The 25,833-nt window shown below is 42.5% G+C and overlaps 1 protein-coding gene across 1 annotated transcript in view; it reads right to left on the reverse strand.

Moving 5' to 3' along the window:
• Window positions 1–25,833, reverse strand: part of CRADD (CASP2 and RIPK1 domain containing adaptor with death domain) — a 234,986-nt gene that overhangs the window by 20,377 nt on the left and 188,776 nt on the right. The gene's annotated exons all lie outside the window — the stretch shown is intronic.

The following is a 25,833-nucleotide window of genomic DNA, read 5'->3' on the forward strand; positions in this document are numbered from 1 at the left end:
TCTCCTATGGGTTCTCCTGAGGAGAACTCTAATCCACTCCCATCAACCCCTACTCATCCCTGGGGTCTCAGCTTAGAAGGCACTTTTTCTAGGATGCTTACAATGATCTTCTAAGGCTGGGGTAGCTCCCCCTCTATTGCATTTCCACCAGCACCTTGCCCCACCTTCATCTGAGCTCTTACCGTAATGCACATGTCATAATTCCTTGTTGACTTAACTGCCTTTCCCATCAGGTTGCAAATTCCATGAAAGTTAGCATGTATTCTGTTTACATTTGTAACCTCTGTACCTAGGTCATAGCCAGGCACCCAGTATGGGCTCAATAAGTTTTATTTTTCTGCCCAGAGTGATCAGACTATGAATTGCTTTTTATCAGAAATATTAAGTATGAATTGCTTTTTATCAGAAATATTAAGAATCACTAGCAAGAAAGTGTTTGCTTGCTAAGGAAAACATTTCAGTCAGATATGCAAGTCAGACTGTGCTCTCACAATACCAAGAACTGACTATTAACACCTTGGCAATTTGATAACTTCTCTGTTCCCTAGAAGTCCACATATTTTGGGGTTTGTTTAGAGAAGTTGTGAAACAAAATCTCTTCCTATGTATTTGAGAAATTTCTGAGTTTCACTTAATTTCTTCTTGCCAGACTGACATGTCTTTAAATTCTTACTTTAGGTCTTGTATTTCATTGGGACCTTCTGTACCCTCTACTCATCAGTGGCCCTGGTGTTGAAATCTCCTCCTGATGACGGTGTCTGATAAAGAGCTGTTACTAAAAGTGTATCCATGTCAGGTGTCAAGAGGTAGGAAAAGAGTGGGACTTTTATTTTCCATGTTTAATCAACATTTTAATCTCTCTTTTCCCACAGTTTCCAAACTATGGGCAATTGGTTAAGCTATTTTAATTATTGTATTTCCCCACACAGTTTCTCTCATTTTCAAACATAGGTAAATGATTCAAAATACATCAGAATCTCCCTAGTGTCTGCACTACAGAAAGCGCAAAGACCTGGATTCAAGTCTTAACTCTACCATTTAAAAGCTTGTGACCTTGGACCAACTACCTAACCTCTCTGAACTTCAGCTTTCTCCCCCAAAGCAAGAATGAGACCAACGTCACACCTCACTCTCTGCCTTGGGCGTGGGAGGCACTGCATAAATGTTGATGCCCTTCCCAAACAGTTCTGCTATTAATTATACCCGTGATCATACAATGGTCTCTATGGAATCTCTGCAGATGGAGATGATTTTCTGGGATAATAAATCTCCACTGTTAGTAGGAACAGTTGCGAGGCAGTCTCAACGTCCATACTCACTAAAGGAGCTAAAACTGTTAAGACTCCTAGTAAATGATAGGACTGTGTGTTTTCTTTCCTGCAAAGTAGTACTCACACACTCTGTTCATTCTCGTGGCCTTGGGGAGGGGGAAAACCTCATCCCACATAGAAAACTGAGCCACTGACCTCTCTGGACTCTGGGTTCAGAATTCAGCTGGACCACCACTAGTGGAAATAAAATCACATACAAAGAGGAAGGAGTGCCATGTGCAAAAGTTGAGAGTCAAAAAATTCTAGAGGAAGCGAAATATAAGAAACTGGGGGCATGGCCATCTTAGCTTGGCAGTTGGAAACTGTATAGACTTAGATTTCCCAAAACTGATTCCTTACCTTTGCCTAGTACCCGGAGCTTACACAGATTTTTCACAGCTAATATCTCCTTTCATCCTTACAACCATCCTGAGAGGTTGGCAAATATTTTTATACCAGTTTTTCAGAAGAAGAAACTGAGGAGGGTGTGCCTGGATCACACAAGCTGACACAGGATGGAGCTGGAACTTAACCTAGGGCTTCTTATTCTAAGACCAGTGCTCTTTCTACCACATTCTCCTGCCTCTCATACAGTTGGAGAAGAGGAAGATTCCAACCAATGTCAAGGGGATACTCAGGAACCCCTTCACAGTGCCACAGAAGGAAAGCACCAGACTCGGGTATAAAAGACCTGGCCTCCATTCCCAACCATTAACTCTTGAGATGTCAGTCTCCTTACCTCTGCAAAGAACAGGCAGCAATAAATGATTCAAAGTTCCCTCACGTGTTTCTATTTCTTGAATGTGTATCTTTAGTTATTTTAATGTATAACCTAGAAGAAATGCCCCAAAAAATATTTTTGGAGTACGAGTTCAGCAGCAATTATGGTATCTTTGACCTGATGTGACCACTATGGCTGAATTTAAAAGCTGGGATTTTCATTCATGGTTTCTTAGAGCTAGGCCTCACTAAACTGCAATTAACCTTTCCACATCTCAGTTTTCTCATATGAAAACCAGAGATGACAATGCCTTCAGTATAGGCAAAAGGAATTTTCTACTCCTTCCTCCCATCTTGCTTTTTACTAGCCTCCCTGCCCCCAACCCAAGGGAAGAGGAATTACTAATCTGATTGGTCAGCACCTGGGACCAAAATAGAACCTTGTACAGTCAGCACTCTATGTCCACAGGTTCCATGTCTGCAGATTCAACCAACCATGGACCAAAAATATTTGCAAATAAATTCCAGAAAGTTCTAAAAGCAAAACTTGACTTTGCCACTTGCCAGCAATTATTTACATAGCATTTACATTGTATTCGGTATTATAAGTAATCTAGAGATGATTTAAACATATGGGAGGTTATATGCAAACACACAGCATTTACATAAGGGACTTGAGCATCCATGGATTTTGGTATCCGCAGTGTCATGGAACCAATCCCCTGTGGACACAAAGGGATGACTGTAATTAGGGGGCAGGGCTGCCATCCGTAGGAGTGGTTCTCTTTCTTTTCTATTATATGCAGCTGGGTAGCCAAATGGACTCAGCCCTCTCTCTTACTCTCCACTTCCTCTACGTAAGTGCCTAAGAAGGTAAGTTACTAGTCACCTTATTTTCTCTGTCATTTTGTCATCTTTCCTCCATGCATCCTTCTAAAGGGTACTAAGATCCCAAGATTTTAGATTCAGCAAGAAGTAGGAGGTTTTGTTTAGACCTCAAGGCCTAAGGCATGGTGCTTGTATTCACTTTTAATCAAAATCTGTAATGGGGGTTACTGGATGGTGGCTCAGTTAATAAAAAGTCTTCTTTGACTCTTTCTAGGAACTGAGGTAACCAGTCTCCCAGACAGTCCCCTGTGAGCCCCCACTCCTGGTGGAGTCCCCTTCCACACTGTACGGGCTGATGGGTGTGACCAATAGAATATGGCACGAGTGATGGTACATAACTTCAGGACTAGTCGTAAGAGACTCTGCGGCTTCTGTCTTGGTCTCTCTCGGATCATTTGCTCCGGGGAAAGCCAGATGCCATGTTTTGAGAAGCCCTGTGGAGAGGCCTCTGTGATTCCTTCCTAGAGCGAAACTTCCTCTTCTCCTTCTGCCCCTACCCCCAGCCCAGCAGCACTCACTATACCTCATCGTCCCGATGTGATGCCTTGTCTGACTTCCCCTTGCTCCATGAGGCCAGGAATGGATTATTTCTTACTAGACTTTGCATCCTCAGTGCCTAGCGCAGTGCCTGGCACACAGTCGTCTCTCAACAAATGCTTGCTGAATAAACAAATGGAAGGAACTTTATTCTTATATTTATAATCATGCTTCATATGTAACTAATTTTCTCCTTTTGTCCAAGTATCATTTTTTAACCACGTTATTAGAGATATCATTGATACACAAAAACTGCATATGTTTAATGTGTACATTTTGATGAGTTTGGACATATGCACACAGCTGTGATACCACCACAACAATCAAGATAACAGACACACACCTCCCAAGGTTCGCTTGTGTCCCTTTGGGGTTTTTTGTTGTTTTTGCATGTTTGTTTTTTCTAGGTAAGAACACTTAACACAAGATCTACCCATTGGGACTTCCCTGGTGGTGTAGTGGATAAGACTCTGCGCTCCCAATGCAGGGGGCCTGCATTTGATCCCTGGCACATGCATGCCACAACTAAGGAGCTGGCAAGCTGCAACTAAGGAGCCCACCGACCACAACCAAAGACCCCACAAGCCACAACTAAGGCACATGCCTGCTGCAACTAAGACCCAGTGTAATCAAATGAATAAAATAAAAAAACAAAAAATATTTTAAACAAAGATCTACCTAAGATGTGCACTTAACAAATTTTGAAGGGCACGATACAGTCTTGCTAACTATATGCACTACACTATATTAACAGATCTCCAGAAGACATTCATCTAGCGTAACTGAAACTTTATACTTATTGAACAACGTCTTCTCATATCCCCCTCCTCCCAGCCCCTGGCAACCACTATTGATTGTATCCTCTGCTTCTATGAGTTTGACTACTTTAGATACCTTATGTAAGTGGAATAATTCAGCATTCATCCTTCTGTGACTGCTTATCTCAGTGTAATGCCTTCCAGGTACAACCATTTGTTGCAAATGGCAGAATTTCCTTCTTTATTCAGACTTAATAACATTCACATTTTAAATGTCAAAAGTATAAGGTTTGAAATTTTTCTTTCAGTAGAAGCCAAATATAGAAATCTATACTAGAACTCATAGTCATTTACGATCACTGAACAAGTCTATGTGTAGATATAAGGGACAAGTCTAAAGAAATCTCTTGAACTTAAGTTAGGGGTTTCTATTCTGTCTCCAAATTTGCCCTCATAATTTTAGTTCTAGTGTGTACCATAGAGTGAATCCCTTCTTCATAATTGGAGAACTTTATTTTTTCCCTTCTGTGTCCATATGCTTACTTAAATTACACCCAGGGTTTATCAAATTACACTCAATTAAGCTGACTATTTTGGCCCCAAAGATGTATTAAATCTAAGTCTCTTACTGTTGCTACTTTGGGTGTAATGTTTTTTACTCAGTTATACAGTTCCCTGAGATTGGTGGATATTAATTCCAAAGACTGAGAGGACCTCTATGAAGCAAGAGAATGGAGGGGAAACCACGAGGGCCAGTCTGATATTTTGCTTGTCCCCTAAATTTGGATTCTCAGAATTGAGCTAAAGGCCCCAGGAAATGTGTTCCCATCTTTCTGTACCTGCCTTCTCCTTCACTTGGAAGCAGTCTTCAGAAGTTGATCAGTTGATTTATATGTAGGTACTGAAAAGTTCAAAAACTCAGAAAGAGGACAAATTTATTCTAAAGATGATTAAGAAGAAAAATGAAGAGTTACCAGAAGGAAGAGGTATAAACAGACATTATGCTATATCTAAGAAAGTTCTGAAAACAGTTAAACCGCTCTATACAAATTTAGGTATGGGGCGTGTGTGTGTATGTGTGTGTGTGTGTGTGTGTGTAAGTGTGTGTGTACAAAAACAAAACAGTCAAGCCTCTGTATACAAATTTATGTGAGTATATGTGTATATAAACATATGCATACACACACACACACACACACATATATATATATATGTACAAATGCTACACATGCACATATTTTTAAATTGCCCACTTCTTTGGTGTAGGGTACAGAGTTCTCATATCATGCTGGGAGAATTTCCCAAGGAGCCATTTTATCTGAACACACAGTTCTATTTGTTCAGTTTCTGATGATTAGACTCAGGGGCAACTTTATGCAATACATATTGGCTATGACACAAAGCTTCTCTACTTAAATGTCCAAACTGAGATCCAGTAAGACAAACAGTATGTACCTTCTCTTCTGCATCTGCCGGTGTCTGTGTATGTGGGGTGGAATATGACGCTGGTAGTGAGGAAGCCAAATCCTTTGAAAGTCTTCATCCCCTCCTTTTTCCTAGATGATTCTGGGATTTAGATGTGCAACAAACAAAAAGAAGAGGGACTTTTTCTTGGAAGCTACAAAATACCAATTTACTTTCTTTTTTGAGCGCTGCAAAACACACATAAAGTAGGACATGTCTCTAAGAAGCTCTGACGTGTCTATCAGCCATGATCTCTTTTGTGTTAAAAGAAACCAGCCACAGAAATATTGCTGCTGCCAAAAAAGTGTTGTCTGAATCCCTTTTCACTTCCTCCTTGCAAGGATGACTTCGGCTTCATCAAATCATCACCAGAAGACAAAATCTGTTGCTTTGGGGCAGACAGGTCAATGGAGGTTTAGTTGACATTGTCACCTTGATGTGGTCACAGAGGTATTCGAGGTTGACCATGAAGCTGTTGGTTAACGGTGATAACCATCAAAGAAAAGTACACAAATACTGCCTTTGCTGTCTTGGAACTGGGAGTTAGCGTCCTTGGACCATCTCCCCTTCCTCCCAGCTTCAAAAAAAGGAATTACTAAATATTGGATTTGGTGTTTGCCTAATGGTAGCTAAACAAGTCTCCTAGGGAGGTGTTTGTCTTTGTTTCTGAGAAGGCAGCCTATCACTCAGTTTCATTCTAACAAAAATAAATCTACAGAAAACAGTAGGGGAAAGGGGACTTATCAACAAAGGTCAACTAGAATAAATATCAATTCTAGTTGAAAATAAGGTTTTCTGTCAAAGCTACGGGAGCAATTGAAAGGTATAAAGAGATTTTGGGGTTCTAAGAAGACCTGCAGACTCCACCTGTCTGGTTGGCCTCCAAACATCGAGGAGTAAAACAATATTTGTACAGTGTCAGCAAAAGTTTCTTCTGTAGAAGCACAGCTTGGGTGGTGGGGAGGTGTGTGTGTCAGGAATATACCGGGGATTGTGAGGGGATCAAATGCTCTGTGCTTACGCTCCCAAAGTGGCACTTCCTCAATCATATTCTTAAACCCACAGCTGTTAGGACGATCATGCAGAATGTCAGAAGAAACAGAATCAGAAAGCAAAACAGTAAGCTGCATAGTCTTACACCTAAGCTTGCTCCGTAACATTAGAATTGGTCTAGAACGCTATAATTGTTCCCCCTGGTCTCCAAAGAGACACCAGTTCCAGAGCCAGAGCCAGTGCAAGAAAATTGTATTCAAAGCTTTCCTTTGGGGTGTGAAAACTACCTATTTTGCTCCTGGATCATAGAGTACATTTGAACTCCAACAGCCATCCCTCTTCCACTTGAAGAAAAAAAGGGTGGTTAGTTCAAGATCGTGGACTGAGCCAGGATGGCTACTTCTCCTTGCTATCCAATTCCTAGGGAAATGGGATACATAGCATAAGACTAAGTCCTAGTCCAACATAAGACTAAGTCCTAGAAAATGCCAGCTGAATAGAAACTACAGAAGTTCTGAGTAGCAGCAGACTGTCAGAAATACCAGAGAGCTGAGAAACGCAGCTGAATGAGGGGGCTGCTGGATGAATACTTCTCTAGCCTGTAGATTTCATGAGAACAAGTTATCATCTGTCTTAGTCACTACTGTATCCTCTCTTCCTTGTAGGTAGCTCCTGGCACAGAGTGCATGCTCAATAGTGACTAGTCAATATGAATATACTGGTTTTCCTAAGAGAAAAACAAATTCAAGGTCAGTAGGAGAGAAGTGTATTATGGGATACCGACCAGGGAGTTGAAGCGCCGCCAGGCTAGCGTCCTCCAAGTTGCACACTGAGGAGCTAGTTACGGTGTTTGCCCTTAGGTTCTTAGTAAAGAATTAGTCATGGGGGCCTCCTAGTATATGGATGGGGCCAGAGAGAACAGTAGGATACGACCCAGATATTACTGAATTGTTAAGTAAGGAAAGGCAACTTGGAAGAGGTGTGAAATCCTCTGAGGTTCTTCAAGGGGTAACTTTCCCTACTTGCTTCTTTGAGGAATGCCTCCACCCTGCTGGCCATCCCCCTGCCCATAAACCCTGGGGCATAAGACATAGGTCAGTAAGTCATCACATTCCAGGGGCAGGCCTGGCAAGGATGCTGGAAGGGAAACTTGACAATTGCTCAGGAAATGATGCCAGTTACAAATACAACGATGATAAATGTGCACGGGAAAATGAACAACGCACTGCGGGAGACAAGGTGGCGGAGTAGAAGGACGTGAGCTGCCCTCTTCTTACGGAAACACCAAAATCACAACTAACTGCTAAACAACTATTGATGAAAAAATGCTGGAATCTACCCAAAAGATACCCTACATCTGAAGACAAAGAAGAAGCCACAGCAAGACGATAGGAGGGGTGCAATCATGATAAAATCAAATCCAACACAGGCCAGGTGGGCGACCCACAAACCGGAAAATAATTAGACCACAGGCTTTCTCCCACCAGAGTGAAAGTTGTGAGCCCCAGGTCAGGCTCTCCAGCCTGGGGGTCTGGCAATGGGGGGAGGAGCCCTCAGAGAATCTGAAGAGCACTCCAGAATCACTAGACCTTTGAACCAAACTCACAGCCTAAAAGCTGAACCAGCAGAGAACTGACATCTGAGGAATGAGCAAATGTAAAAAGACTTGAAAATATTTTAGTGAGTACCTGAGATACAACGGATAGCACATCCACTAAACAAGAGTCAGCTGCTGTAGAAAAAGCGGCAATCAGAGAAAAAAAGAAAGACGTCTTAAAAATTAAAACTACGATTAACAAATTCTAAAACTCAGCGTTGGAGATGAATAACAGAATAGATACAGTTGAAAAGAGAAGGAGTGATTTAGAAGACCAAATCAAAGTATTTTCCCCTAAACATAGAGCAAAAAATCCAATAAAAAAATGTTGAGAAGAAAGAAATACAGAAGATTCAGATGAAAAAAAAATCTGTTTAGTAGGAATTATAAGACATAGTGGGGGAAGTAAGACCTGGTCCTCCCCACCATGCCTCCCTGGAATAGAGCTCCTGTGACTTGTTGTTTTGCTGGGAAGAGGGTCTGGAAAGTCCTGCCCCAATTGCACCCCATTTGTTAATCCTGGTGAACAATTTTCAGTCATTCTAGCTTTATTCTTATGTATGTTGTGTCTTTTTGAGATATTTTTCTTTATCCTTACTTTTCAGCCATTTAACACAATGTTGTGCTTGAGGTGAATTTCTTTCTGTTTTTTCCTCTGGAGTTTACTGGATTTCTTAGATTTATGGATTGATATTATTAATCAAATTTGGAAAACTACAGCCTAAAGTGCCTTAAATATTTTTTGCCCCATTAGTTCTCTCCTCTCCTTCTGAATAACATATATGTTAGATTGCTTATTTTCTTATAGGTAACTGAGGCTCTGTTCATTTTTTTTTTTCAAAGTTTTTTTTCCTCCTCTTTTCAGTTTGGTGATTTTTGGTGACTCTTCTTCTTCAGGTTCCCTGATCTTTCCTTCTGCCACCTCCAAACTGATGTTCATCACACCCAACGCTTTTTCAGGTATTCTATTCTTTATTTCAGATACTGTATTTTTCAGTTCTGTGATTTCCATATCTTTTCTTTTTTTCCCAGCATTCTCATATCTTTCCCAAAATCCCCATGTCTTCACATATTACATAATTTTTGTGTAAATTATTTAACATATGTATAATAGTAATTTTAAAGTCTTTATATGCTAATTTTGACATCTGCTTTTTCTGTGGGTCTCATTTCGTTTTTGTTTTTTGGTGTTTTTATTAAGGGTCACATTTTTCTGCTTCTTTGTGTGTGTGGTAATTGTTACTGTACACTGAACATTGTGAATGACAAGCTGAGAACACTCGAAATTCGGTTATCTTCCTCTGATGAGTACTGGGGTTTTGTTCCAGAAGGCAGCTAAATTTGCTGTGCATAACATTATTCATCTGCAGGCTTGTTTCTGGGTTTTGTTAGGCTAGTTATATTTTAATTTTATCCTTAGTCCTAGACTCACTATCCTTAGTCCTAGACTCACTGTCCTTAGCTCATGGACTTGAGATATGGTCCTTATAACTAAGGCATGATGCTTCTGGTATATTACAGAAATGCATGACATATTTATCAAGCCTTTCTAATTTGGTAGATTTTAACTTCAAACTCTATATCCCCAGCACCAGGCAACTGCTGAAATCTCTGCTCAGTTCTTTCAGCCATCCAGTTTTTGTTTTCTGGTCTGCTCCTTGGAGTCTTGCCCTGTGCATTTGCAGTTGAAGAGTCAGCCAAGCTTTTGAGAAGATTTTGTACATAGGTACATCTGGGGGCTTTCCCCACCACCACTCCTAACCTTTTGGGATTTACCTGCCCCCTTCAATTTCCAGTCGCTCTGGCAGTCTCGTAGTCTGGCCTCTAACTATTTAGTCCAATATGTCTTGTTCTGCAGACTATTGACTGTCTGCAGGGGAAAAGCCAGTTAAATGTGAATTATATCTCCTCTAGTTTGTGCCTGATTTTGGTCCTTCTCTAGTGCTCTGAAGTAGATACATAAGCAGAGTTTATAATTATTATTGGTAGGATGTTCAGTCTGATATAAACTACTTGGCACTACTTGAAGCTGGAAGCCTTTATATATTTTAAAACATAAATAAGGCCATGCTATATATTTTATTTTATAACATTTTAAAAATCAAACACCAGTTTTAGATATTGTTCTGTGTCAATATATATTAATTGACCTGATTTCCTTTGTCTGACATATGGCGCTCCATGTATTCAACCATAAGTCTGTATAACAAGGATAAATTGTTAAATGGAGTTGTGGGTTATGAATTAGATCTCTTTCAATGTTCTTTGAAAGATACTAAATTACTTTCTTTTGAATGGAACGCCTTATGAAGGCTAGTTATATGTGGGTATGCAGCATCATGAATTTAAACAATCTTCTATTAATGTACTTTTTGGTTGTTTTGGTTTTCCTTATTATAAGCGATGATATAAGAAGCACCCTTGTATGTTAATTTTTTTGTCTTTCATATAGAATCATTATCCTAGGGGTGGAATCGTTGAGTAAAAGTAAATCCACATTTTAAAGTTTAATATATTCAACATAAATACCAATGACTCTCCATAAAGGCTATACAAATATATCCTCTCCAAGAGTATGTGAGAATGCCTACTTCTTCATAACTTTAACAACACTGGATAATATTCTTTTACATCTTTCCCATATACATAAACCACCCTAACGGCGTCTCATAAGAGGGGGGCTGTCCGGCCCTCTTTTGCTGTCCTCAATCTTGATTTTGAGCTATTGTCCCTTCCAATTTTCCAACACTGTGTCTCTGCCTCACCCTTTGAACTAGACCATCGATGCTTGTCTCTGGGCTCCCCATCAAAAACAGCTTGGATTCTACTTCCAGGCATGCTTCCTGACTTTACTGGTAAAAGATCATCTCCAGCTCAGCCTGGCCCAGGGCTTTATCCTCTAGTGCTGCTCCACCATGAGTATTCACAGTTTACCTCATTCCTTTCACATCCCCTCACTTATCTTCACAATGTATGTCATTCCTCCAATCTAAAACAGACATTTTTGTCTTCGTGAATTAAGGTCAGTGCAATCTGAACCATATGTCTGCAACAATTGGTTCAAAAGTACCGTGTCAGTAAGAAATGATCTAAAATGTCTCCAAAATTATTGCTGTAGTTTCCTTACCTTCCTTACATTTAAAAAGTAACCATTAAGAGAGCAAATAATATCCTGGAACACTTTCTCAGTAAATTATATGTGAAGGAAGAGTTACAAGCACCTTAAATATAGGAAACTAAACATATGTATTTTCCTGTACTTTCTCTGGATTCCCACTAACTGACATAAAGGGATTTTTTTTTTTTTTTAAACATAAACCTAAGAGGGAAAAGAAAACTGGAGAGGAAATGATAACCACAAAATGTTGCAAATTGGAAAACAGAAGAAGGAAAAGCAACTGACCTAGAAGACCCAGGAAAGCTATGTCCTAATTGAGCAGCTAAGTCGTAGCCCATTTTCCAACACATACAGAACCCCAAAGCCTCAAGAATTAGAAGCATCCGGGGTTTATGATCCAGGGATAAAGGAAAGGACGGAAGTGTAAGGGGCAGCTAGCCCACCCCCCAAGTCCTCTTTCTTACTTTATGCAACCAGGTGACAAATTCTCCTACCTCAGTGGAAAATGGGGGTTTCTGGGCAAAGTAAAAACAGAAGGTCTCTGAGATGAGGACACATGATATAGTTGAGGGCAATAACCATTTTGAAAGCAGCAGGATTAAATACAAATATTTAAACCCTCCCCTAGAGCCCCTGGCCCTCTTCCATCACATGGTTTTCAGAATATGATGCAGGATATTAGAAGATTCCTCTCTGAAGAACATGTGACAAGCCAAAAGAAAAGATATGAAGATATTGACATTTGGGTTCTCGAATTAAACAGCCCAGCCTTGTCACCCTACATATGATCTGGTGGTCTAAAGCCCCACCCACAATACAGAGCCACCACTAAGCTTTTTAGCGCCCCAACTTAAAATATAAATGACAGCCAAACATCACCAGACATTAAGAAAGCCTCAAACATAAAAGAGATTACAAAGAGATTTAAGGAATTTGAAGGTAAAAGAAGGTGAAAACCATCAGAGAGCTAACAGAATATACTGCAAACATGAAGCAACAGGATGCTATTTCAAAAGGAGTGTCCATAAAACAAAAGCATCTTAGAAATGAAAAAATATGGCATAAAGATCCAGTAAAAGACTGGAAGAAAAATTTGATAAAATTTCCAAAAAACAACAAAATGATAGAAAATAGGAGAGAAAAGATAACATTTAAGGACCAAGCCAGGAAGTCTGATGTCTAAACCCAATATGAGTCAGAGAAAGAAGAAAGAAATGGAAGAAATGAAATCACAAAATGAAGGTGAGATGACTTCATAGTGAGAAGGTAGCAGATGATGCCTAAGGCTGGAAAACAATCATTGGCTCAGATATTTTCTGAATTAGTAAACGAATGGAACAACACACTTAAACTAAGATTGTAGGCAAATGAAGTCATATTATATGACACCTCCTCTGAAATACTGGGGTCCTGGGATGCAGGGCTCAGGGCAGGATATACTACCTGACTAGGCTGTCAGGCCAGGGCACAAGAAATGGCACCTCAATGCCAGTGCTGTGGAACTGGGACATTGAACGTACGGTAATGTTTCCAGGTTACAAGCTCTTGTGCATCACGTCAACCTTCTTCTCCCCGTTTCCACCGTCATTAACTAGCATTCGTGAGAGATCATTACTGATAGCCTCCACCCTGTCATCTCTGGCTGTGGTTCACAGAACCAAGGGGCTTTATGAGAGGCGGCATCTTGAAGAGAAGGACTTCAAAGCCAAATAAATAGTACCACTGAGTCACCCTAATGGCAGGCTAACAAAATGAAGGGAACCCAGGACCAGGCCTGAGGCAGGGAGGGGAGAGCGCAGAACCAGTGTGTCCCCACAGGAACATTTCAGGCCCCCCTTCAGCATGATCTCACAGCGCGCCGATCTTTTCCTTCTTGTCACTTGTCCCAGCTTGTAACTTTCCACTAGATTGTAAAGTCCACGAGGACAGGATCTACGCTTGTTTTGTTATAATGCCCCTCTCTTGTGCTCAGCACCAGGAGGTACTACAAAAAAAAAAATTGTTACATGAGTGAACAAATGCTCCCATAAGAGTAGAAAAGTTTGAGGTAGCAAGTGAGAGGCAGAGCCTGGAGAAATTTCCTGAGCTAAAGAGAAGAGGAAACCGTGGTGACTTGATATGGGACACCAACAGCCTGGACGTGAGAGGGAAGAGGTTCTCACAGGTGCCAACTGTGCCTGGAGACTCCCGCAGTTAAGACACAGATGCATGGGTTTGTGCCTGAAGCACTCGCCGTGAATCCTAAATACTGGCACCGTTCCTGCCAAGGCAAGCCCTGCCCTACAAGAGCAGCCACCATGGTTGGAGATCTGCCTCGTTCACAGAAATAGGGCTGGAAAGGGAACTCCTCAGGTTTTTACTTGGAAGTCCAAACTTTAGGTTGACCAAAACAACCTCACATCATCTTTGCTGGAATTAATAAACTCAGATGATGGGTCATTTCCCAATCCTGGGGATGATTTAACAAGATGAGCTGTTTGGAAGGTACGATACAGTCACGGTCATCTATAAAGGGCAGGAGAACTGTTCCTCAGAAGGTAGAGCAGGCTAATGACATTTCACTTTGAAAAGAGTTTTGGAGTCTGCTCCGTGGGGACAGAAGGCAGGCTTTGGGGTGGGGACAGAGAGCAATGAGTCTTTTAGTGACGTCAAGAAGCAGCTCAGATTTCATTTCGCTAAAAAAAGCCAGAATAGTCCCCAGAACATTCAGATACTAAGACAACGTCTTAGTGCTGCCCCATAATTGTGGGAGAAATAGATTTCAACTGTTTATCTAAAATCGTGTTGCCAGGGATGGGATGTGGGATCTCCCTGCTCAGAGAACAGGGATAGGCCTCTTCTCTCTGAGAATCTGGCTTTTCCTACACTTTTTCATGCAAGGCTATCAGGAGAAGGTCCTGAATAGAGCTCTTTTCCTTCAGCCAATGAGACAAATACCCTATTCAAAAGTTCTTCCTGAGCCCTGCCCACAGACTGTCTCAGCCAGGATTATCTTGGCTTTTGACGAAATCCCACAGGGCAATAGTGGCAACCTCACTCTGCTGTGCTATTTCACACGACTCTACGGCGGGCAGCGGGCGGGAGCTGTTCAAGATCATCTATTTCATGAACGTCACCCATTTGCTCTCTGCAATAATGAGGGGAGAGAACTGCCAACACCAAAAATCCATCAGGTGAACTGGAGACATTTCAGTATGAAGCTGACACAGCCATGCTGGGGTCCTTGTTAGCACCTCAGGGGGTTATAAAACCACTCAGATGGGCCTGAGTTCAAACTCTGACACTGCTATGTATGACCTTGACTGGGTTAGTTAACTTCCTTTAGCATCAGTTTTCTCACTTGTAAAACAAGGGAAATAAGGCTAAAATCCTGGCTCCTGAGGTTGTCAGAGGATGGAATGACACAATTCACTTGAAATCACGTTCCCCGAGCCGGGCTCCTAATAGATGCTCCACCAGCACTGCCTCCCCTCCTGTGTCCTCCCTCCCCCACCGCTACCCTCACTGTCTGTGGATGTGGTGTTCCTGCAGAATGAGTCAGCTGAGACGACCGGGAATTGAGTTAATTGGACATGTTCTAGCATTGCCTTAAACAAACACAAGGACGGTCTCTGTGTGGCCTGTGACTGAGGAGGGGGTGATGGTCATGGCCCTAGGTTACTTGTTCTGGAAGAGCTCTTCCTGTGCTGAGAACTGTAGCAGGACCCCCTGGCTGGAGCTGGGGACGCTCTGTTTCAGCATCTGCTGCCGCCCCTGGGAACAGCTGAGCATCACGGCGTGGAGTGTTCCTACACTGCAGCCCAGCATCTGTTGATTCGCTCTTTCAACAAATATTGAAACCCTGAGTATAAGACAGACACCATCTATTCATCACCAATTATTTCCACAACATTTATTCTATGTCTGACACTGTTTGAAGCACTTTGTAAATATTATCTCATGGACTCCTCATAACAGTGCTGTGAGGTTGGTACTATTACAACCCAGTTTCAGAGGCAATGAAACTGAATCACAGAGAAGTTACAGAACTTACCCAAGAAACTCATACCAAGACTTTTTGGACTCAGTGACAGTAGCATTTACAGTCCTCCATTTTTGTCTAGGGGGAGGGGTAAGCATACATTCATCTGTTCATGATCTCATTCATTCACTGACTTGCAGTAATGACGAAGCGTGTGTCAGATTTTGCTTTAGGAAAGGTGGGGACACAAGACCCAGGTCTGTCTTCACAGAGCCTACAATCCAAGGAGGCAAATGCCAGGGGAGCCTCATTTGTATCCTTTGACTTTGCAACCAGCAAAGAGACAACTGACTTGGGTCAAGGATGCTGTGGAATAGACTTCTTCTTCACATAAAATAAATGACCTTTAAGGGATATTAAACATGTGGCCTCTGCCCTTATAAGGCCCAGGCTAAGGAGTCCATCAAGTACACTTGCTTAGACCTTCATCGATCAGAAGAGAAATGTGTGTAAGGCTAATGCCCTCACCAAAACCCTGAAAAGGTATGCGGCCATAAGCACGGCCTAGTGTTCCCAAACTTCACATGTGTATCACTCATGAAGACTATTTTCTATGAGGTGTTACGTATTTCTTTTCATGTGTACTTTAAATAACGTTTTATAAATAGCATTGACTCATTTCTTCAAACATACTGTTGCTTAAAGAAAAAAAAATTTAGGTGAGTTAACCAAAAAACATATTGGCACAGGTGGTACATTACAAATTAAAAATTATCAAAGTGGTACTCAAATAACTGGAGTTTGGGAAGCACACAGTGATTCCCACTGGGGTCACTACCAGCATGTTTGGGCGAGGCAGCTCCTCACTGGGTAGGGCTAGTGCCCACACTGCCCGCTCATGCCTGATATCCTCGGCCGCTGCCCACTTCATGGTAACAGCACCCCCCGACCACGCATGGCGATTGCTCCCCACAGAAAAATGCCTCCAAACATTTGCAAATGCCATATGGTAGAAGGCTGGTTGGGAACTATTGCTAAACTAAAGTTAAAGTCTTGCTGGAGGCCTCACTGGGAAAACAAGCTATTTTCAGATATTTTAAAAATAGAATGAAGGGAATTAAAAGTCAAGTTCAATGACCAAGTGACTTAGTGGTGGGGGGTGGGAACCAGAATAAGCAAATAAGAACCCAAATGAGAAGATGGCAAAGACAGAAAACGTCGTGGTGAGAGTGGGGACAGACAGAAAAGGCCTGCGGCTGCAGACAGAGCCTTCCTGGTTGGAGGCTCCTGTTAGGAACAAGACCAGTTTCCTCCTGCTTGTCTTACAGGTGCCACTTGGCAGCTGACAATGACGAGAGAGAATGCCCACTATCTGCTGACGGACAGGCAGTACAACCTATTGCTTCAACTAAATGCAGTGTGACACCAAGACAGGAAGGTATTCATTCTGCAAGGATACAAGAATCTCATGATGAAAAATGTGACAGATTTATCAGTCGTTAAAGAAGGTCCCAGAAAACCAGGAGTCTCTTTCCAGGTGACCCACAATGTGCTGCTAACAGTGAGGATGGATTGTGAGGATGAGAATAAATTGATACTATTTGTACAAGATACTGTTCACGCCCTTTAAAAATCCTGGTTATTTTTGGTATCTTTGAGCCCCTAGTTTTCCCAGCATACTCCAAGGCTGAGTGTTCTCTACCTCGATGTGTCTGTAGAACACATCTTTCCAAAGTTATTGATAAGTGGTCATGGGAAAAAAGCTTCCAATGTCAAATAAGTTTGGGAAATACTGCATATTTCCATGTTGGAGATTCACAATGCACACGGGCACCTTACAGCTTTTGAGACGATTTCTTCTGTTCCCTTGGTAATTTAAAGGGTGAAATCCAAACTCCTTGCCTGGTTTGAAAAGTCAATTGACTTGCCCCATTTCGCCCAGCCGACGTCATTTTGTTGGGAAGCACTCTCATCTTACTCTTCCTGGTATCTATCTGATCCATCCTCACGTCTGGGCCTTCTCACACATTCCTCCTTCCTCCAGAAACCCCTCTCCCAGCCTCGCCACTGACTTTACCCTTCTGTCAAGCCCCAGCTCAAGGTTCATGTCCTAACTACTGTTCCCCACAGTGGAGTCTTCACTGTGAGCTTTCTCAGAACTGTATCTGTAAACGGGGGTGTCATGTCATTGTTGGTCCCTTCTGTACTGCCTTGGGACTGTGGTCTGGGTGTGTGATACATGCAGTCTGCAAGCAGCTTGGCTTCTTTTCAGCTTCTCATGGGAGCCCGTGACTGTACCATGGATACTAAGGGTCTCGTAGAAAAAACACTTCTTGATACATATTCTGGTGGACGAGCCAACGGCTGGCTTTGTTCCCTTATAAAACCACTTACATTGTTTGTGTCTCTGTGAATTAGCAACCACTGGGTAATGACTGAACCTACCTGCTCACACTGTCTATTTTAATTCCTCTGACATTCCTCAAATTAAATGAAATGTCTGCCACAACGGATTCTATCTAAAACTGAATACCATTGGGAGTATTCAAAGTTAAGCACGTGCTCCTGGAAATGGAAGTTGACTTTTTACCTGCATGAATATTAAGAATTTCTTTTTATTTCTAATAGATTTCCTAACTTCCATCCCCACCTCCCCCCCCAAAAAAACCCTGCCTTTCCCATAACAGTTCATAATGATTCCATCTTTCCATTTGTTAAAAATACAACCTTGATGTTTCATCATTTTTTTTCATTTTAACATCATATTCAATCCATCAACAAATTCATTTGGTTCTGCCTTCAAAATATAACCAGACCCTGAGCACCGCTCACCACCTCCGTGTCACAGGGTGTGTTCCCCCGGGAGCCCATCCTGGGATGGAGGATAGTGGGCAGGAAGGTGACTAGGGAGAGCTCCTGGCAGAGGCGCCTGGGAAAGGGAAGGAAACGGGCTTGGAAAGAGGGAGAAGTGGGGCTGAGGCACTGTCACAACGAAAGCCTGAGCTGACTCCCCGCGGAGTTCTGAGCTGGGATGGCCCTCGGGTGCTGTTCTGAACTGAGGTGAGGAGCCAAGCCTTTAGGCCCCTTTACCTACAGGTCAGTGGACACGGGCTGCCCCAGGAAGGGGGAAGGCCACTGGGCAAGACGGCTCTTCTCAGAGAGGGCAATTCTTGAAGAGGGCTGACAGCCAAAGACCATCAGCTGGAGACCTCCCAGCTGCTGGAGGAATACATCTTTCATTCCCGAAGGGGATCTGAGCAGGGTACCACGCATCCACTGCACGTCGCCATGACCATTTTGATCCAAGCCCCCGTCTTCTCGGGATTCGTGCAACAGCCTCTTCGCTATTTCCCTGCTTCAGCCCTCTTAAAAATGTCAGTGAGAGTGATCCTTTGAGAATATAAATTAGATGATGTCATTGCCTCTGCCAAAAACCATCCAGTAGCTTCCCATCTCACCCCGAGTAAAAGCCAAAGTCATCACAGTGGCCTGTCAGACCCCACCCCCTCTGCTTCCCACGGCTCTCTTACCCAAATCCCTACTATCTGCCCTGTCGCCCACTGCACTCTAGCCACTCTTGACCCCCTTGCTATTCTTTGAAAGTGTTTGGCAAGTTCCCATCTCAAGTCTTCACCCTAAATGTTCTCTCAGGCCTCAGCATGGCTCTCTCCCTCACCTCTTCCAGGTTTTTACTCATGTCAACTTGTGCTCCATCCCCTGGCTCTCCCTGCCCCTTCACTGCATCCTTTTTCTCCACAGCAAGGAGCTCTACAGAGGGAGAAATTCTGGAATGTTGCATTGACTGCTATACCCCTAGTATCTATATCCATGCCTAGCGCGTAACAGGTGCTCAAAAAATATACATGTTGAATGAACTTCTGTAAGTTACAGAAGGAGTTCCCATGATTGGCCCAAGTTGAACATTACTCATCGGTTCTCTAGGTCCCTAAGAAAGCCATGATAGCTTTGATTCCTTTTCTTTTGTTAAGCTTTAGTCATACAGGTTATTCAGTTTTCTTCACCCAAATTAAAGGAAGAGTAGCTTAAGTGTCTTTTCTAGAACAGGCAATCAAGATGGCAGAATTTTGATCTTCATCTCATACCCAAACCTTATAAGAATATTTTTTTCTTTCAAATTTGCTTTAGGCTCTTAAAAGTCAAAAAAGATATGGCTTTTGACAACGATGGAGTTTATCTGAGACCTGTGCTCCCTAAAAGCAGTGATGGTTAAGAAATCCCCCACTTTTGTGTTCCAAGAAACAGCTAACCACTACAAAGGACAACCCAGGCTTTCCAGATCCTCAGATAAGACCCACCTCCATCCTTTCTCTGGAGTCCCAGAAGATTTGTGGGTGACTTCCTTGTTCACTTGCTTCTATAAAACCCAGGCTTCCTTCCTTTTCTTTGAGACATTCTCGTTAATAAATGTTCTCCCTATTGCAAAACTGTATCCATAATTGACTGGTGCATATTGTCTTTCACACTTTATAAAGAGGGGACTTGTGTTGGGAGGATTTATTTTTAGCCTCGAAGATAGTATATGTTGGAAAATCAGCAGCTGACAATAGTAAGTGACAAAATAATTCTTGACAATTGACCGCAGACAACCAAAGGGTCCACTCCCTTAGCAGAAAGCCAGCATGGAGCTCAGTTTCAGAGCAGGGAATAATTACTACTTCCAGAGGCTGACAGAAACTTGATTCAAGCAGATGGCTGGACAAAAAGATATTGTTGGAAATAATTTCCTAGTACATAAAAGTAGATGTGGTTCTATATAATTTCCTCCTGAAATTAACTACCTCCAGTGTGCTGGGCACAAAATCTCAGCCTTTTCCTGTCTAGGATCCCTAGTTCTAAAGAAACGGGGTGGAGGCAGTACGCTCCTAGCAGTTAGAGATTGTCATACATTACATGTCTGCAAGCTCTTACCCTTCCAAGAGGTGGGTCCAAGAAGCCACCAGCCTGCCCTCCGATAGAGCAAAAGGTCTGTGGTCAGCTGTATAAAGATCAGGGTTTAGATAAATCGTTTCAACTTTACTCCAATACCTTGGTTAGTCCTTCATACCAATGTTTACATTCTAGGGCAACCCCACAGAAACACTTAGCTCCACTCTGTTGGACACAAGCCCTCCAAATACCCTACAAAGCCAAAAAATGATCAGGCTTAGATGCTAATGAAGTCTGGTGCCAGGGGCCCATTTATAACCTACAGACTTAGGGTTCTTGGAGCAAACTGGATTCAGGTGTACTGGGTATTTCCTAAAAATTATATGCCAATGTTGTGTGTGTGTGTGTGTGTGTGTGTGTGTGTGTGTGCGCGCACGCACACTTTTCTAAAGGATTCCATAGTCTTTCCACATTCCTAAAGGGATCCATGCCCCCTGAATGCATAAGAACCACTACCTATTACAGATATTCTGGTCCTTCAAAGATCGCCCTCATCCTTGGCTTTGACATGACCAGGAACACCAAGTTCACTGCCAGTCTATGAATAGGCTTACTTTGTTTGTAGGTACTCGGTCTTCTCCTGGGATCAGCAATGAGCAAATAAGTCATGCCAAGGACCTTGGCATCAGCAAAGTCTGATTAAATCAATTCATCTCCTAGAAGCTGACAAGAGGGAGCTTATATGATCAAATCCAACCCATCTGATATTGTCTGTTAGGGCTGCTATAACAAAATACTACAGACTGGGTAGCTTATAAACAAGAACTTACTGCTCACAGTTCTTAGGCTGGGAAGTGCAAGATCAAGGCACTGCGTGGTCACTTTCTGGTGAAGGCCCTCTCCTGGTTCCCAGCTGAAGCCTTCCTACTGTGTCCTCACACGCTGGAAGGTGCTAGGGAGCTCTGTGGGGTCGCTTCATGAGGACTCCACCCTATGACTTCATCACCTCCCAAAGGCCCCATCTCCTAATTCCCTCACCTTTGGGGGTTAAGATTTCAACATATGAATTCTGGAGGAGGTGGGACACAAATATCTGGGCAGAGCAGATATTTTCCACAAATATTCTCTGTCAAGAACGCATTCTAACACCCAAGACAGCACTGGCTAGAGAGAGAATGTGAAAATGAAATGGAAACATATGAGTTAATTACCAAGATGTTCGGTCCCTTTTTTTCTTTTTAAGTACTGAAACCTGGATTTCGTGGTCTATGTTTTGAATTAATAATAGCTTTTAGAGTTATCGCCATATATTTTACATAATTTTAACAGACAAGGCTTAATTGGCTCACTGAACTGTGTCTTTGTGAGACTTTAATTTTCCTTTAAAACAGCAAACGCCAACAAGATAGACATCCCTTGTTCTAAGCTGTTTACAGTTCTAAGAAGCAAACAGCTAGTTATTACATTAAAAACATTCCTTGTATGCCAGTAACATCTAATTTTAATCTGTGGGGCTTTTAGAGGAAAATCTAAGGGCTAGAGATGGCACAGAGAACCCCCAAATATGCCTGATACCTAAAACCTGAAGCCTGAAGATGTGGTTCCACGGTGGTTAAATAAACCACGTTGCTCAACATCACTGCTATCTTGATGTATGGAACAGGATAATATTGGCCACTTAGTCTATCAATAAGATTCTCTTAGTTTCTAAATTGCTTTGAGACAGCAACTTGGAGGCATCTTGTAGACCCATGGCAAGAAATGCCATTTGTCAAATTGGTTGTAAAATAAATTAAGTGGAATTCTGGTATCCATATGCATTAACTTCTCTTAAAGGGACCAACATACTAACTTCGGCAGAACTTACAAAAGCTCAGGTGAAGTGTCACCTCCTCGGTGGCCAGCTCATTTGCTCCCTCCTCTGTGATACTGGCCAAACAGTATCGTAATTGCTGGCTGTTATGTTTTTCTCCTCCATGGACTGAGATCCTACAGGGCAGGGACCATGTCTTATTTATCTCTGTATCTCTGGTAGCACGCACAAATTGCTAGCTTGCTGACTGTAGAGATTCATTTAATGATAGCCAAGTGTTACATCAGAATCCCATACCAATTCTGAGTACTCTCTGAATTGTGCCTACCAGTTCATATTCCTTGTCTTTAAAGTCTTGATGAAAGTACTGAAGGACCATGTACTTCCTATTTTCATATGCAAATCACAGCAGGAAATGGTGATTCTGACCTTCGCCCGTCTCAGGGACCCGGTAGGGTGGAGAATATCAGAAAACCCCTCATAGCTAAAATAATTCAACTCAATGATTTAGCAAAACATTTTTCTGTGCCAGGCACCGTTCTAAGCTTTCATCTTGTGGGAGCCTCACTGTAAGCACAGTACTGTTATTGTGCACATTACATATGAGGAAACTGGCACAGAAAGGTAGAGTAACTTGCCCAAAAGACAAGCCTTATATGAATATTCTCCATGCCTCTCACCTCTGAAGCAAGGTGGACTGAATCCTTTCACCTCTGTGTTCCCCCAGACTCACTCCTCAGGTGCGGAACTCATCATCTCATATTGTGATCAGAGATCCACATTGGTCTTGCTGGCTGAACAGGGAGTTGCTCAAGGACTGGGACTGTGGTTTATCCGTCATCTTTTTGCCTCCCCACTTAGCAGAGTAACTGGCTCACAGGAGCTTCCTGAGAAGTGTCTGCTGAATAACTGCATGAGGGCATTCTCTTTCCAAAACTACGACTTCTGGGGAATTCCCCAGAGAACAGGCTAAAGACAGACTCATTCTACTGCCTCCGTTGCCTTTGTAACCTCTGGTGAATGTAAATATTTAACAAGGACTTTCCTTGCACTACTGTTCATAATAGTGAAAAAAGGAAAAACCACTTAAAAATCCATCTAATGTAACAGGAAAGTGGTCAGCGAGTCACGGCACGTGCATATACTGGAAAGTATGCCGTCACTAAAATGATGGTGTAGACAGCAGCTGCACACAGATCACATTTGGTGTCCCACCAAACTCGGATCAGTAGGTACAATATTACCGTCCCCCGGCACGTAAGCTCTTGTAGGAAGGGAACACTGAGCTAAGCGGATCACATGGCGCAGTGGAGAGGGCATCTTGCTGTAAGAAAGAGATTAAAAACTCAGAATAAAGCCCACAACATTTACAGGCATTTGCTCCACTCTGCTTTTTGAGGATATAAGCGTGCACAGTGGGGACAGTCAATAGCTCTACTCAAGTAACAACAGGGCTCTAAACGGGGACCAAGCAAACAGTGGGATTATGGTGGATGTTTTGACAGCAAAAGGACATTGTTATACTTAGTAGCTAGTCTCTTTTAATTTCTTCAAATATGCTGCTAAAAATTACAGGATTTTAAAGTGTGCTCTAAACACAAAGGATGTTGAAAATCACTGGTACAGAAAAATCTTTAATGACATGGAAAGATAGTTATATGTTAAATAAAAGAAGCCAATTGTAAAACAGCATGTAGGATACAATCCTGTTTTTGTTACAGAAAGAATATGCAGGCATGGGAAAGTAACTGCAGACCAAAACCGGGCTGTAATAGTAGTTATCTTTGGAAGATGCGAGTAGGAGCTATTCTTATTTTTTTCTTCTTGCTCACTGGTATTTTTTCACTGCTATAAAAAAGATGTACTATTTTTATACTGAGAAAATTTCATAGAAGTTACAGTTTTTAAAAAGTAGGGGGCATACGCACGCACGTGCGCATGTGTACACCACCCCCCAAACCAAACCAAAGTGGAGTGAGACTTTTTAATCTTTTTTTTTTTTTGTCACTGTCTACAAATGTTCAGCCACCTTACTGTACCCATTCAGAATTTTATTGGGGGTAGGCACCCTCTAGGATTGTAGAATCTTCTTCCGTGCAAAAATACATGGACTCCTTGCAGACACATCACCTATTGGGTTCTCTTGGGAGGGAGGCAGATGCCATGTAGCATCATTCTTCTCAGCAAGAGGTGGAAATCAGGCAGTGATTTGATGTTCAGTTCTTCCACTCTGCAAATCTTCTGCAAGAACATGATATTTGATGGTGGAGACACCCTGCTCATTAAGGGCAACAAGTCAGAGCTCCCTAATAACCCCAGCAGCCCATCACGGACAAGTTCACCACGAATTGTCCTTCACTGCTGACAGAGCACACACGTGTCTGTGCATGACAGACGCCCTACGAATGGCAGGAATGCCCCAGCTAATCATCAGACCCACCTCTAAAATGTCATCTAGTCGGATGCAGCCAAGCCCAGCTCTACGCACTCGTCCATAAATGTGGTGAGAACAACAGTTGAAGCAAACCCAGGGGGACGAATAGCTCAAAATGACAAGCAGTTACGGAAGATGCCATGGAAGTACAGCCCATCCCTGGGTGCAGTGATGGGGCCAAAGTTGTGAGGATTTTACAAGATAATGAATTAATGGCTGGACTACAAAATGGAAACGTAGAGCTGATGACCATCCTTCAGAACTAAATAACTGATCCTTTTTAGAAAAGGGAATATGGTTACCAGACACCTGAAAAGATGTAATGAACACACCACTATCATTGTTTTGAGCACCCACTTTCTGTCCAACCACTCTATCCGTTTGTTCTCAGAATTTTTTTCCCTTTGAAAAATTCTGAGTTAGGTTAGTATTAGGAAATAGATTCTCCAATTATTCAGAAGGACGGATCACAGACTGGGAATGTTCACCTGTCCCTTTCTTGATTGGACCCACTGTAGCATTAATAAAACCATATCACATTTTTAAGCTTAGCAAGAAACACGGTAATAGCACTTCCTCCTCCAGCGCCCTCGGCTTTAGCCACCGTTCAGCTTGGTCTGGGAACTGCATCCGTGTTCAGCCACAGCAGCGAATTAACAGCTACCATTTCCCAAGAGCTGACGACGGGCCAGGCACTAGATGAGCCTGTGGCAGAGGTTGGCTGTTTAATCATCACAAAAATCTTGGAGGTGGGGACAACCACTGCCTCACTCTACAAATGAGGAAACCGAGGCTTAGAGAAGTGAAGTAACTTGTCCGAAGAGATGCTGCTAGCAGGAGGAGGGCAGCAAGCTTCTTCCAGAGCACGTGAGAGAGAGGAGGGAGCAGCACGGAGTAGCTGGAAAGGGCACACAGGAGCAGCACTGCAAAGACACACGCTAGCTCACCTGCCCCTGGCAAATCACTTCGTCTCGATACAGGACGGGGCGCACCTCTCTTCCCCAACTACTTCATAGGTTTTTTTGTGAGGTCCAAATGAGCTCACACGCATGAAAAGCCTTGAAAACAGTAAAGCATCTGACAAATATGACGTGTTATTAATAACAAGTCAGAAGACTAAATCATAGTCCTTAGGAATACAACACTTCAACCATTAAGGCTTCAGTGGAAAGACCACACTGCCCCCCAATCCCCAGCCCTTTAGATAAAGGGCATGGGATTTTCTTAAGCAAATCTTTTAAAGATAAAGGGCTCAGGTAGGCATGCTGGTCCTTGAACTGGTCTTTACAGGGGGCTTTAGTGTCTTAAATTTAATGCAGACACCCTGCCTGAGCAGTTTCATCTTGACTAGAG

Source organism: Hippopotamus amphibius, chromosome 7 (genome assembly GCF_030028045.1).
Source record: "Hippopotamus amphibius kiboko isolate mHipAmp2 chromosome 7, mHipAmp2.hap2, whole genome shotgun sequence".
Lineage (NCBI taxonomy): Eukaryota > Metazoa > Chordata > Mammalia > Artiodactyla > Hippopotamidae > Hippopotamus > Hippopotamus amphibius.